Below are 14,497 nucleotides of genomic sequence, written 5' to 3'. Positions count from 1 at the left end.
AAAATGGGAACCAAAACAATTATTATCAAGGGAGACAGAATAACTTCAGACGGAACAGTTCAGCGCGCAGGCACGATTCCGAGAGAAATTCTCCACCACGTGACCAACAAAAGAGATACTATAGCATCTACCGACATGACGACAGACGATATAACCGTAACGACAGACCTGAACTCCATCAAAACTGGCGGGATTCAGACAGGTCAGGGCCCTCTCGACGAGGATAATTTGTAGAAGTTAGATCTCGAAATCCCAGCAACGACGCGCAACAAAAAAGAGACAGACAATGACTCGCACCGCACGCAGCCACGTGCGCCATCTGGCTCAGAGATAAATAACATAGACGCTAACCTTGAAAAGAAATTCAGCGTTCTTTACCGACATATACCACGTGATAATAGCGTTCAAGTTGATTTGCTGCGTACTAGGAAGAGTAAAGGATTGCACCACATTTCACATTGCTATAAAATTTTTCACATCACGTTTCTAGTACTCTTTGTCACACTTAGAAACTGTTAACACGCAACTATGTTTTAAAATTAACTATCCAGTCTAGAACTTAGGGAACATATTTAGACAGTAATTACGAATGCATTGTTATAGTGAACAGATGACAAAGTGTTGTTGTGTGTGTACATTCTTGGTTCTTAGGTGCACGATTACGTAACGATTATAACGCTCACATTCTTGGAACATGTAGCGGTACTGCTAGTGAGATTTTAATGCAACATTTTGGTTTACTTGAATATATGTTATGGATTTAAAGTGCTTTCTCAGAGATATCAGATGACACAGTGGTTAGTTTATTTGACAGCCATACGATTATATCACGACGCTACTTATGTGTGAGAGAATTTACATTGTTGCTTTTTCGGTGTATCTGTTTTATATCTGCACAGTTTTTCTGAAATCTTCTCTAAACGAAAACATGTTTTAGTAGTAACTGTTTGAAAACCGAATAATGTAAGAGGTTTATCAGCACAGTACTTCATTAACTTTTCTAAAGGGACATTTCAACTAGGAGGATTCAGATAGATTATATAATGGTATGACAGAGATTTAGGAACCAAATATTAAGTTGTAAGACATTTCCAGGGGCAAATGTGGACTGTGACCACAATCTATTGTTTATGAACTGTAGATCAAAACGGAAGAAACTAAAAAAAGGTTGGAATTTAAGATGATGGGACCTTGAAAAACTGACTAAACCAGAGGTTGTACAGAGTTTCAGGGAGACCATAAGGGAACAATTGACAGGAATGGGGGAAAGAAAGAGAGTAGAAGATGAATGGGTAGCTCTGAGGGATGAAGTAGGGAAGGCAGCAAAGGATCAAGTAGGTAAAAAGACGAAGGCTAGTAGAAATCCTTGGGCAACAGATGAAATATTGAATTTAATGGATGAAAGTAGAAAATATAAAATGCAGTGAATGAAGGAGGCAAAAAGGAACACAAACGTCTCAAAAATGAGATCGACAGGAAGTGCAAAAAGGCTAAGCAGTCATGGCTAGAGGACAAATGTAAGGATGTAGAGGCTTATCTCACTATGGGTAAGATAGATACAGCCTACAAGAAAATTAAAGAGACCTGTGGAGAAAACAGAGTCACTTGTATGAATACCAAGAGCTCAGATGGAACCTAAGTTCTAAGCAAAGAAGGGAAAGCAGAAAGGTGGAAGGTGTATATAGAGGGTCTATACAAGGGCGATGTACTTGAGGACAATAGTATGGAAATGAAAGAGGATGTAGATGAAGATGAAATGGGAGATACGATGCTGCGTCAAGAGTTTGACAGTGCACTGAAAGACCTGAGTCGAAACAAAGCCCCAGGAGTAGACAACATTCCATTAGAACTACTGACGGCCTTGGGAGAGCCAGTCCTTACAAAAATCTACCATCTCCTGAGCAAGATATATGAGACAGGCGAAATACCCTCAGACTTCAAGAAGAATATAATAATCCCAATCCCAAAGAAAGCAGGTGTTGACAGAAGTGAAAATTACCGAACTATCGGTTTAATAAGTCGGAGCTGCAAAATACTAACACGATTTCTTTACAGGCAAATGGAAATACTGGTAGAAGCCGACCTCGGGTTAGATCAGTTTGGATTCCGTCGAAATGTTGGAACACGTGAGGCAATACTGACACTACGACTTATCTTACAAGAAAGATTAAGGAAAAGCAAACCTACGTTTCTAGCATTTGTAGACTTAGAGAAAGGTTTTGACAATGTTGACTGGAGTAATCTCTTTCAAATTCTGAAGGCGGTAAGGGTAAAATACAGGGAACAAAAGACTATTTAGAATTTGTACAGAAACCAGATGGCAGTTATAAGAGTAGAGGGTTATGAAAGGGAGTGAGACAGTGTTTTAGCCTCTCCACGAAGCTATTCAATCTGTATGTTGAGCAAGCAGTAAAGGAAACAAAAGAAAAGTTTGGAATAGGTATTAAAATCAGTGGACAAGAAATGAAAACTTTGAGGTTCGCCGATGACATTGTGATTCTGTCAGAGACAGGAAAAGACTTGGAAGAGCAGTTGAACGGAATGGACAGTGTCTTGAAAGGAGAGTATAAGATGAACATCAACAAAAGCAAAACAAGAATAATGGAATCTAATCGAATTAAGGCGGGTGATTCTGAGGGAATTACATTAGGAAATGAGACACTTAACGTATTAAAGGAGTTTTGCTACTTGGGGAGAAAATAACTGACGATGTTCGAAGTACAGAGGATATAAAATGTAGACTGGCAATGGCAAGGAAATCGTTTCAGAAGAAGAGAAATTTGTTAACATCGAGTATAGATTTAAGTGTCAGGAAGTCGTTTCTGAAAGTATTTTTAAGGAGTGTAGTCTTGTATGGAAGTGATACATGGACGATAAATAGTTTGGACAAGAATAGAATACAAGCTTTCGAAACGTGGTGCTACAGAAGAATGCTGAAGATTAAATGGGTGGAACACATAACTAATGAGGAGGTATTGAATAGAATTGGGGAAAAGAGGAGTTTGTGGCACAACTTGACCAGAAGAGGGGATCGGTTGGTAGGTCATGTTCTTAGGCATCAAGGAATCACCAATTTAGCCCTGGAGGCAGCGTTGAGGGTGAAATCGTAGAGGGAGACCAAGAGATGAATACACTAAGCAGATTCAGAAGGATGTAGGCTGCAGTAGGTTTTAGGAGATGAAGAAGCTTGCACAGGATAGAGTAGCATGGAGAGCTGCATCAAACCAGTCTCAGGACTGAAGACCACAACAGCAACAAAGGACATTCTTATTTCACTGGTGTTTCTGTTAAGCAGCAGAATCTTTAGAACATGTGAAATGCAATACTAAAACAGAAAATGCAAAAAAAAAGCTTATCTCAATTAGTGGAGGCTCTATTGTAGGTAAAGCCAGTTTAACAAACACACTATTGATAGTGAACATACATTTACGTAATATCAGTCTCAGTATGCCTAGTTAGGTGTAAGAGAGGGCCTGAAGACCCTAATCTTTCCAGGTAAAATAAATGCATAAATAAATAAATAAAATAAATAACATAGAGTACTACAGAATATACTTGATTTAAATGAATAAGAAAGTCTCAAAACCTCTCAGAAATAGCGAAAATGAGTAAGAAGATGAAATGTAGTGAGAGGCGAACCTGCAAAACATTACTCGTCGGTCTACTTCTGAGTCTCTGTTTATTATTCTACACTGAACTTCCAAAATTTGCAATCTTGTCTGCGGATGTTACCATGTTCTGAATCCTTCAATAGCTGAAATGTTATTAACTAACACTAGATAATAACAGATCGTACCAACAAAACGTGTTTTTCATACGTCTTCAATGCTCCTTGCCTAGAAACGGCATACTTTCAAGATACACAAGTTAAAATTTGTAAATTATTTAGGCACCAATAAGAAGTTTCCTGTCAATCCAACACAATGCGTCGTATCAATAAACGTCGTGTTTTCCCGACGTCGGTTTTGTTGTGCTTTGAAACGGGATAGATAGAATGTCCAGATGATCCATTCGCAAACTTAGAGGCATTCTAGAGGAGAGTGGGTACATAATACTTTGTATAGGAGCCCATGTCTCGAAACGTATCGTTTCCGTGCTAGAGTCGTTTGAAATCATGTTTGCTAGGTTGGTTTGCAACAGCGTAGTCATGATGGGGAGTGCTTTCGTCGGATTGGCTGATGTCATTTGACGGCCATCCCACCTCTCTCAACGGGATAGAGTCTCCTTCACGTGTCTATGATCGTTAGAGGTGGTATAATATGTTGGAGGTGGGATAGATGTAGTTGTTGACAGTCCACAACATAACAGGCGGTTTTGGGAGCAATATTCACTGCATGTGCATTTGCTCATGTACTCGTTCACGGGTTTTCTTCAGTATCGTGTAGTAGGGCCTCTTCTAATTCGGGTGTGTGGCGTATCCCTGCAACATCAGGTCGCGCTTGCTGACGGTGCGTAATTGTGGCGAATGGGCATGCGATCGTGCACAACGATCTTTATAAAACCGACGTGCAGTTCTTTCATTACCACGAGATTCACCATGCAGAAGGATCATGTCGGCGTATTCTGCAAACGTGTACTTAACTGTGTAGCTCTAACACTCGCAGACAGCTGAATGAAACTCGAACCAGGTCAGAGAGGTTGGATAGACGTCAAATGTCATCAGCCACTGAGACGTAAGCACCGCCTACCGTGACTACTCTGTTGCAAACCTAACTAGCATTCATGCTTTCATACGGCTGTAGCGATGGCTCGTATGTCAATTATACTGATGCTCATAAATTAATGATAATGCTGATGCATTATGAAACAATGGTTTGGTGGGCGGTTTGCGGGTTTAAATCACCTCGGTGTGTGACCATGCGGTGAATTTGACCTGCTGTCGTGGCACGGTGGCGCTGGAAGCAGTCCACATACGCAGAAGTGTGTTGGTGCATGTCAAAGTACGGTGCAGCAAGGAAGTGTGCAGACATTTTCAGACGTGTTAGTGGTGACCGTGTGTTCAAAATGGCTCAAAGAACACATACTGATGATGTTACGAGAGGTGGAATACTAAGGCGACTGGTAGCTGGTCAAACACAGCAGGTCGTAGCATGGGCCCTCAGTGTGCCACAAACTGTAATTTCAAGGCCATTGCAACGATACCATACCAGCAAACAGGAAACGTGTCCAGGCGCTACAGTACGGGACGTCCACAGTGTACAACACCACAAGAAGACCGATATCTCACCATCAGTGCCCCCAGACGGCACAGAGTACTGCAGGTTGCCTTGTTTGAGACCATACCGAAGCCACTAGAACAGTTGTCTCGAGACACAAACTCTACAGACAAATGAACAGACGTGGTTTATTCACCCGGAGACCTGCAAGCTGCATTCCACTGACCCTAGTGCACAGGAGACCACGTAAGGAATGGTGTCAAGAACACAGTACATGGTCACTGGAACAGTGATGCCAGCTTATGTTCACGGATGAGTCTATGTATGGTGTGAACAGTGATTCTCGCAGGGTTTTCATCTGGCGTGAACCAGGAACCAGGTACCAACCCCTTAATGGCCTTGAAAGGGACCTGTATGGAGGTCATGGTTTGATGCTGTAGGGTGGGATTATGATTCATGTACGTACACCCCAGCATGTCTTTCACAGAGGAACTGTAACAGGTGTATGGGAACGTCATTTTCCACCAGAATGTCTGCCTTTTCAGGGGTGCAGTGGGTCCTACTTTCCTCCTGATGGATGATAACGCACGGCCCCACCGAGCTGCCATCGTGGAGAAGTACCGTGAAACAGAAGATACCAGGCGAATGGAGTGGCGTGCCTGTTCTCCAGACCTAAACCCCATCGAGCACGATTCGGATGCTCTCCGTCGACGTATCGCTGCACGTCTTCAAACCCATTGCACACTTCAGGAGCTCCGACATGCACTGGTGCAAGAATGGGAGGCTGTATTCCAGAAGCTGCTCGACCACTTGATCCAGAGTATGCCAATCCGTTGTGCCGCCTTTGTACATGTGCATGGTGATCATATTACATATTGATGGCGGGGTACATGAGCAGGAAATAGTGTCGTTTTGTAGCACATGTAGACGGTTTATTCAATTTATCACCAATATCATGGACTTACAGATCTGTTTCATGTGTGTTCCATGTGTGCCTATTCTACTAGCGCCAGTTTTGTGTAGTGTCACGTTGTGTTGCACCACATTCTAGATTTATCCTTAATTTATGAGCATGAGAGTGGATGGCGTTCTTTCTTCTCCTTCGTCTGCCCTTAGATACAGTTGCAGAATATCTGTTATGCTCGATATTGCTCTAAACTTCCTGCAAGACTCCCCTAAACAAGCCTTTTACACTTTGACATCAGAAACTCGGCACGCTCAACATTAAAGCTGGAATGTATGGCCCGTGTGCTGATGACTTAACTGTTGTTAAACAGGAGGGGATTGGCATTGTTGCTGGATATCCAGCTGCATCCTCCTGTATTCCGTAGTTAGGCTCCTGAGAAGGAGCAGAGGAGTAAATCAGTAGCAGGAAGGCATGAATCGTGCAGTTCACGGACACGGTGTTTTGGTATGGTATCGACTAACGGCGGCGGAGTGGAACAGTGCTGGCTCAGCTCGCTTCTTTAGTAGTGATGTCGGTGTTTATTGGAGTACATAGGCAACGCGACCTCTTGTACCGACCAGTCAACGTCAGCGACTATTTGATCAGATTGTTAAACATAATCTTCAAGTGCATCAACATTCTACCAATAAATTTCAATACATTCCCGAAACTGACAAAGTTAGTGATCCATATGATTACGCAAACCTTATTTTTCAATACCTAGTCCTACGTAACACAACTGAATATACCGAGTAAGACTATAGTCACATAACATTTTATTATACAACATATTTACAGATCATTAATTGTATACACGAGGATGAGTCAAATGAGAAGCTAAAATGTTTTTTGCAATATTATTTATTGTGCAGAAGTGGTAAAAAGCTGTATGACTGTTCAACATAATCTCCACCATGCTCAATGCAAGTCCTCCAGCGCTTACAATGTGTATAAATTCCTTTAGAAAAAATAATCTTTTGGTAGTCCGCGCAACCACTCATGCACCTTGTGGCGTACCTCTTCATCAGAATGGAACTTTTTTCATCCCACTTCGTCTTTCAGTGGTCCAAATATATGTAAATCACTTGCGGCAACGTCTGGTGAGTATGATGGATGGGGAAGACACTCATAATGCACGTCTGTTGTACAGCCAGTGTGGGGCCTTGCATTGTGGTGTAGCAAAAGGACACCTGCTCACAGCAATCCACGTCGCTCTGATTTGTTTGCAGGCCGCAGATGATTTGTTAGGAAATCTGTGTATGATGCACTGGTGACAGTGGTCCCTCTAGGCATGTAATGCTCCAAAATGACGTTTTTCGTCCCAAAAGAGAGTCTGCATAACCTTCCCTGCTGATGGTTGTGTTAGAAACTTCTCTGGCTTTGGTGATGAGGAATGGCGGCATTCCTTGCTCGCTCTCTTCGTTTCCGGGTGGTGGAAGTGAACCCAGGTTTCGTCCCCAATAACGATTGTGGCAAGGAAGCCATTACCTTCTCGTTCAAATCGCCGAAGAAGTTCTCTCATTTCAGGGTTCGGCTGCCGTGTCACTCATCTTGCAGACACTTCATGAAACTGGAGCACATCATGCACAACGTGGTGTGCTGACCCATTACTAATCTTTAAACATGTTGCAATGTCATTCAGTGTCACTCGGCGGTTTTCCTTCACTATGACTTCAACTGCTACAGTGTTCTGTGGAGTCACAACTCGTTGTGCCTGACCTAGACGAGGAGCATCTTCCACTGAAGTCACACCATTTGCGAACTTCCTACTCCAATCGTAGACTTGCGGCTGTGATGAACATGCATCACCGTACTGAACCTTCATTCGTCGATGAATTTCAATAATTTTCAGACCTTCACTACGCAAAAACCGAATAACAGAACGCTGTTCTTCTCTGGTGCAAGTCGCAAGTGGGGCGGCCATCTTTATACTGATACTGCGACGGTCTGTGTGCATCTGCACTATGCTGCCTCCTACAGGCCATTCTGCACGCTGTATGTAGCACGCCTTCCAACTTACAGGATAACGGCGCGAAATTTCGAATTGATGGTACAAATTTAAGGATTTCATTTGACTCGCCCTCGTGCAATTGTATGTTGAATAACATCTTATATTTTGTTTAAAGGAACATACGTCTTTCTAATGCCTCGAATTTTTGTCTCATCCGCTTTTTCAGTTACTTTGATTACTTTATTATTCCAGACGCAGTCCTCACTGTACTGCGAACAAGTGCCACCAAGAGTTTGTAACCCTGATACTTCAATAATTCAGAGTGTCCGCGTGCGAATAACAGCACTGTCGTTTGGCTGTCAGTACTCCACTGGTGTGCGCTGAGTTCATGTTGAAGCACGCCGATAAGATTAGGTCTGAAATGAGCAAAATAGGAGGTTGATTAAAACAGAGCCGACTACATACGAGAGTGTATTTCATGCCTTACAAAGCACAACACCACCATCGTTTATTGCCAGGCTAGATGTGGTTATTGCAGACGCTTTCATTTTCACAGTTTAACCAGTTTTTGAATGTTAAGTTCTGAAAGCAACTTTACAAATGATTGATTTGAAAGTGCTTTCAGTTAAGCAGAGTCACGGCCAATTTCCTACACTTGAGGAACTCAGTATCTTCCTGTACACCTGCGACAGTGGCAGAACTAATACTCAGGACAGCATTTACCACACCAACATTGTTCGCAGTGACTTGTACCCAACAATCCAAGGCATTACGTATCCGCAAGTGCAGTTCAGCGATGAGCCCTTCCAGTGGTTAGTCATGTATCCGAAGTTTGTGGTGGAGCTGCTACCTTTTTAAATAAGAGGCCCCCAGCACACCTCTAGGTTCCATGACAAATAACAGTGATAAACTATATATTGTTTGTTTATACTAGGTCTCTAGATTAACACAGTGTTGTAGTTGTGTTCTCTTGTGGAGATGACGTAATGTAACGTTATTACATAGTGGATGCCACGACCTGCTACTCTAAGGCGATTCTACATTAATGTTTCATCGACTGCATAATTAGATTGAGATATGCAGCTTGTACAAATTTATGTCGATATGTCCTACCCGTTGGTGACCGTAAGCTAAAAAAATATTGATCATCCTGCGATCGGAAGATGTCTAGCGCTTTTAATCGTAACATATAACCAATGACAATAAAAATTGCTATTTAGGAGAATAGAAGATTTTTTTATGGATCCAACTGATGTAAACAGCAGTTATGTGTCTGGTTTGATGAGATATGCTAGGAATTCCTCTCCTGTGCTAACGTCTTCATCTCAGAGTATCACTTATACCATAAGCCATCAATTGTTTGATGGATGTATTCCAGTCTCTCTCTACCCCTACTGTTTTTACCGTCTACAGCTTCATTTAGTGCCATGGTGGTTATCCATGATATCTTAAGACATGTCCTATCATTCTGTCCCATTTTCTCGTCAATTATTTTTTACATCTTTCAGTCTTCTCCGATTCTGCTGGCAACCTCCGGTAACTCTTCAATTCCTTTCCCTACAACAACTTTCCAGTTTCCGGTGAGTATTAGATTTTCATATCCCTTTACATACTGAGTTACAAGCTGAGTATCCTCATATACTTCCTCTGTCATTTCGGCTTGTGCTTGTGACATCGGCATGTGTACCTGAAGTATATTTGTTTGTGTTGGTTTGCTGTTGAATCTGATGAGAACAACCCTATCACTAAAAATTTTCACAGTAACTCACTCTGTCCTATATTCCTCTTCACAAAGAACGAACTTTCGTTATTCCATTTTCTGCTGCTGCTGATATTGCTCTATAATCGACTGACCAGAAAACCTTATGTCATTCCGCCAGACTTCACTGACCCTCACTATATCTTGATTGACCCTTGAATTTCGTCTTTCAGATTTTCCAGATGTTCTAGCTTTCCTGCTAAGTTCAAACTTCTGACATTCAATGTCCCGACTCGAACAACGTTATCCTTTCGTCAGTTATTCCAACTCTTTCTCGTGGTTACCTCCCCATTGGCAGCTCTCTCCCAGATATCGTAATGTAAGCTAATGTTTTTCTGAGGGAGAGGGCTTCATAACAACATTTTTTTCAATTACAGGCCACATGTCCTGGTAATACACAATATTTGTTAGTAATGCAGCGGCTTCCATTGCCTTCTTCATCCTTATTTTGTTGATCATTGCTGATGCTCCCACCAGTTTGGGGCAGTTCCCCACCCAAAGACAAGAGAGACCCTGATTATCATTCCACTCTCCACCTCCTTTGACAAGTCTGTAGGGAGAACTACGGAGACTTATTATGCCACAAGCTTTCGATCGCCATTATGATTTTTATAAGGAAAGACTGGACGTTTTGGTTATTACTCAAAGACGCCACTCATAGACGATGAGTGAGGAATTAGGTAGATATGGCCCAACATTAGGGTGGAGAAACTCTGCCGCAATATAGTTAGGGAGCTACGGTATGCTGAAAGTCATTATAAAGGCTAGTGGCCTCTAAGCTTCTCCGTCAATACTTTTCAGAAAATTCTGAACGCCAATGAGACTTCCGCTTCTCCATTCCTGTTACAGTTCTTAGGCATCTATATCTACAGTGTCCCAAAACGTTGCCTTTAAAACAGTTAAGCCCAGAGGACAGCTCGTTGTTGATAGAATATTCTCCAAAAAGTCTGGCACTTAGCAACTTGTTTATTTGTGTATCTTTCAGTATGTCTCTCAGGAGTGTTTCGTTGCGGTGCCTCTTGCTAGACTTAAGTTTCCCAGCATGTCTGTCTAGAAAGACACTTTTTCATATGAACCTTCTGCACATTCAACAACAATAAATACATTATCTAATGAAAGGATGTGATATGGTATTCTCATTTCTTTTTCTTACATTCTAGATGTCTCTTAGGAGTTTGGATGTTAATACTGCCCAACGGACTAGCTAGCCACTTCGAGTAAATTTAAAGGAATTGGGCTTCATCTAAGGGCCACGACCAGCTACGGAAGTAAACGCCTACCTCGTCAGAGATGCGTTTGTCTGGATAAGCTTTAAAAAAATGATGTTCGGCAGGTTGCCAAAGGTTGTCGGCTGACGACTGTTCCGTTCCATTAGCCATCCTTGTCGTCGATTCGCGGCACACCTTGAGATTGGGACTCTTTTTATAGAGGTTTTTACCATCTTCGTGCCAAGGCAGTTAAGTTAAGATCCCTGTCCCCTGTGGCATACAAAGTTTTGTCACCACGTAGCATGTTGGTCTTTGGAGCGTGCCCATGTTCTGCTGTTGCAGAGGAGTGGGGTTTATACCACTCTTACTGCAAAAGAGTAGCAATTTCAGCTATTACTGATGGAGATAAATATCAGTCACGCACTCTTGTCTTTGAATAGACTAGAAAGACTCAACGATTTTGAGTTCTGCTGGCTGTGGTGGCCAGGGTTGATGCGACAATTCAGTCTCGTGTTCACAAAACCAGTACTGAATGATGCGAGCTGTGTAAAAATGGCCCTGCCGTCTTGGCTCACAGCATAACCGTTGTGGAACAAACACTGCACCATGGCATGAACCTAATAAGCCGTAATTGTCACATGATCCTTGGCAGTAATGCGCCTTTGCAGAGCACCCATAGGACCCATGAAATACGTTGATACAGCTCCTTAAATCATTGCCGAATCTGTGCCATGCTTCACACTTAGTACGTAAATTCGGCCAGACAACAATACTTATCTTGCCAAATGACATGCTCTCATTGTTCCACCGTCCAGGTTTTATGGTTTCGGTTTCATGTTTTAATGATATGGGTGTTTGTGTCAATGATGAGCCGTTTTGGAATATTAGCTCGCCCTGTATTTCCCTGCATCAGGAGCTACCGTCGTGTTGTTTCTGGTGCTGACAGATTTCGCGAATGCGACATTCTCTTTCGATGTATCTTTCGCTGATGTCGTCTGGCTTTTCTTAACACTCCCCTTCAGTGAAGATCTGTCATAATGACTGTGCCGTGTCGTGTATCGACCTATAGCGCCAGTTTTCGTATGCATTTATCTTGTCCTAGAGGGCGCATCTAGGAGGTCTCTGGCGAACTCGCTCTCTCTTTCTCTCTCCCACCCCCATCCCCCCTCTCTCTCTTTTGCAGACACTCCACCGAGGAGGCAGGTGGTGTCTGGGAAGAAACCTCGTGGGGCGTGCGGTGCATTTCGCTGTTCGGTGTTGGTTGTGCTTTCAACAGCAGCCATGTTGACCGCGTTCCGCCATAGTTAGTGGTATCGCGGCAAGAGGGTCCTTTCCCACCGTGGTCTAAGGTCTGGTGCTGCAAACTGCCGTCTGTTCCCGAGTTATACTCCAAGTGCTGCTGCGGAGCCGCAGGATTCATGTTTAAGTCGCTCCTTTAACACCAAGTGAGGAGCTTGTAGCTGTTGCTTACATTTAACAGAGAAGCAGCTTTATTGTAACTGTAGTTACGACAAGTTACAGCAGCAGAGTGTCTTCCGAGGAGCACTGAGTGGGGTATTTTCGTTAACTAATGGACCTCTGAGAGAAGCCGATACCCGGTAGTTATCAACTATAAATCATTTGATTTGTTTTTCCCTTGGTAAAACTTCCTTCTAATAACATGCTTCATCGCGTTGGTGCTTTGGTGAGACAAACGAATAAAGGCATGCAATCTGACAATCAGTAAATTTTGCCGTTTTGAACAGCATAAAGCTTGATCTGACTTTTAACGGGCCATCTGCGTTATTACAGCCAGCCGTATGGAGCTGGTGCAGCCCAGGCTCTCTTAATTTTAGTGTAATTCTCTATTTAAGACCGGCAGTGCTGCCCTTAAAACAAAAAAAAGTAATTATACTTCCTGTAAATTAAGAAAAATTATTATAACTTATTGTAGCTCTCTGCTATTTCATCTGAAACCAAGATTTTTTTTCTTGTACTTTATTATATTGTGAAACTTAATTGTGTTCCAAGAAGGAGTGCAGCTAATCCTAAAATATAATCCCCATGGAATGAGATTCATGCATTAGCGGTCACGCTATTTTGTGCATATTAATTTTATTGTGTTTTTCTTAGAATCAGTTAATTTGGGCTATTGGTGTATGTTTTAGAATCAGTTAATTTGGGCTACTGGGTGACGTTCCTGTTGAGTGTCATGGATCTACAACTCGATGTAAACCACTTGCAGCATCAAAAGGTGGCACCGAATGTTTTCTAAAAACTGCATCTTCAAATTTCTTATTGCAGTTCTTGTATACGCTAAAGTTTCATCTTCATGTCTCTTATTAGGAGTTCAGTTGGGTGTAACTGTGAGTTTTTGAACATTATTGCATATACTGCTGAAAATTTTTAAGAGTTTTCTGATTTTACTTGAAGCCTCTACCCTTAAGATTATTTAATTTTTCTCACAGATGCTCTATGCTCATTGATGTAAGGAATATTTGGTAAGTTTCACCATATCCATATCAATGCCTTGCAGTACTTTCAATTTATAGATCGGTAACTGAAGCCTTTGGTCTTGGGGGCCAAACTTTTTAGTATGTTGAGCTATGTGAAATTTTGTAATCTTAGTATATTGTATGCATTAACGAATGATATTCTACCATCTTTTGCTCAGGCCTTCCTTGTTTCACGTTATAAAGGCGTACTGTGGCGTCTCAATTTCTCAGTACCCACTTTCATGCATATTGTTAGTTAGCAGATGATGTTTTGTTGCTTCCCCCGCATGCGCTATAAATCTTCGCAATGGTGCCTTTAGAAACAGCAAACACTTCCGCCGTGGAAGCACCCACTGTACGAGAACCAACAATTTGGCAACATTCGAATTAACAGGTCTCCAACATAGAACACTTACAACTACACAGAACTCTTTGCCAACGGCTGGCACTTGCAACATACGGAAGGGAATGTACGTCGCCGTCCGTTGTCAGATACCAGTTTGTAACCTGTAGGATTGGCTATAATTGGCATTTACGGTGAAGCACGCATTTGTCGAATGTGTTTCCACATTGTTGACCAAGTCCTGTATAAGAGTGAAGCAGAGGTACAGGAATCAAGTAATACCTAGTCCCGGATATCCCGGTGAAAATTTGTATAATGACCATACCCATATTGCCGCAAATTGCAATAACATACTTAAGAAACATCAGCTGAAATTACAAAAGAAATGGACAATACATAAAGTGAAAGATACAGAGGTTGTGCAGTAATTAAGGCATGCAAGAATTGAATCAGACAGAAAAGAAACGTTTTGGGAACTTGCCACGTCAATAATAACAAATGGAGCTATTGTCGCATTAGGAATAAGAAAGTTAGAACCTGAAAAGCCTTGGATGACTGCATAAATATAGCATCTCGCTGAGAGAAACGAACAGACTAAAAAATAATAGAAATGAAACCTTGATCGATGTAAATCAATAAGAAACAAGATAACAACAATGT

Source organism: Schistocerca gregaria, chromosome 3, assembly GCF_023897955.1.
Source record: "Schistocerca gregaria isolate iqSchGreg1 chromosome 3, iqSchGreg1.2, whole genome shotgun sequence".
Classification (NCBI taxonomy): domain Eukaryota; kingdom Metazoa; phylum Arthropoda; class Insecta; order Orthoptera; family Acrididae; genus Schistocerca; species Schistocerca gregaria.
The sequence above is the reverse complement of the archived record's forward strand: the minus strand, read 5'-3'. Positions refer to the sequence as shown.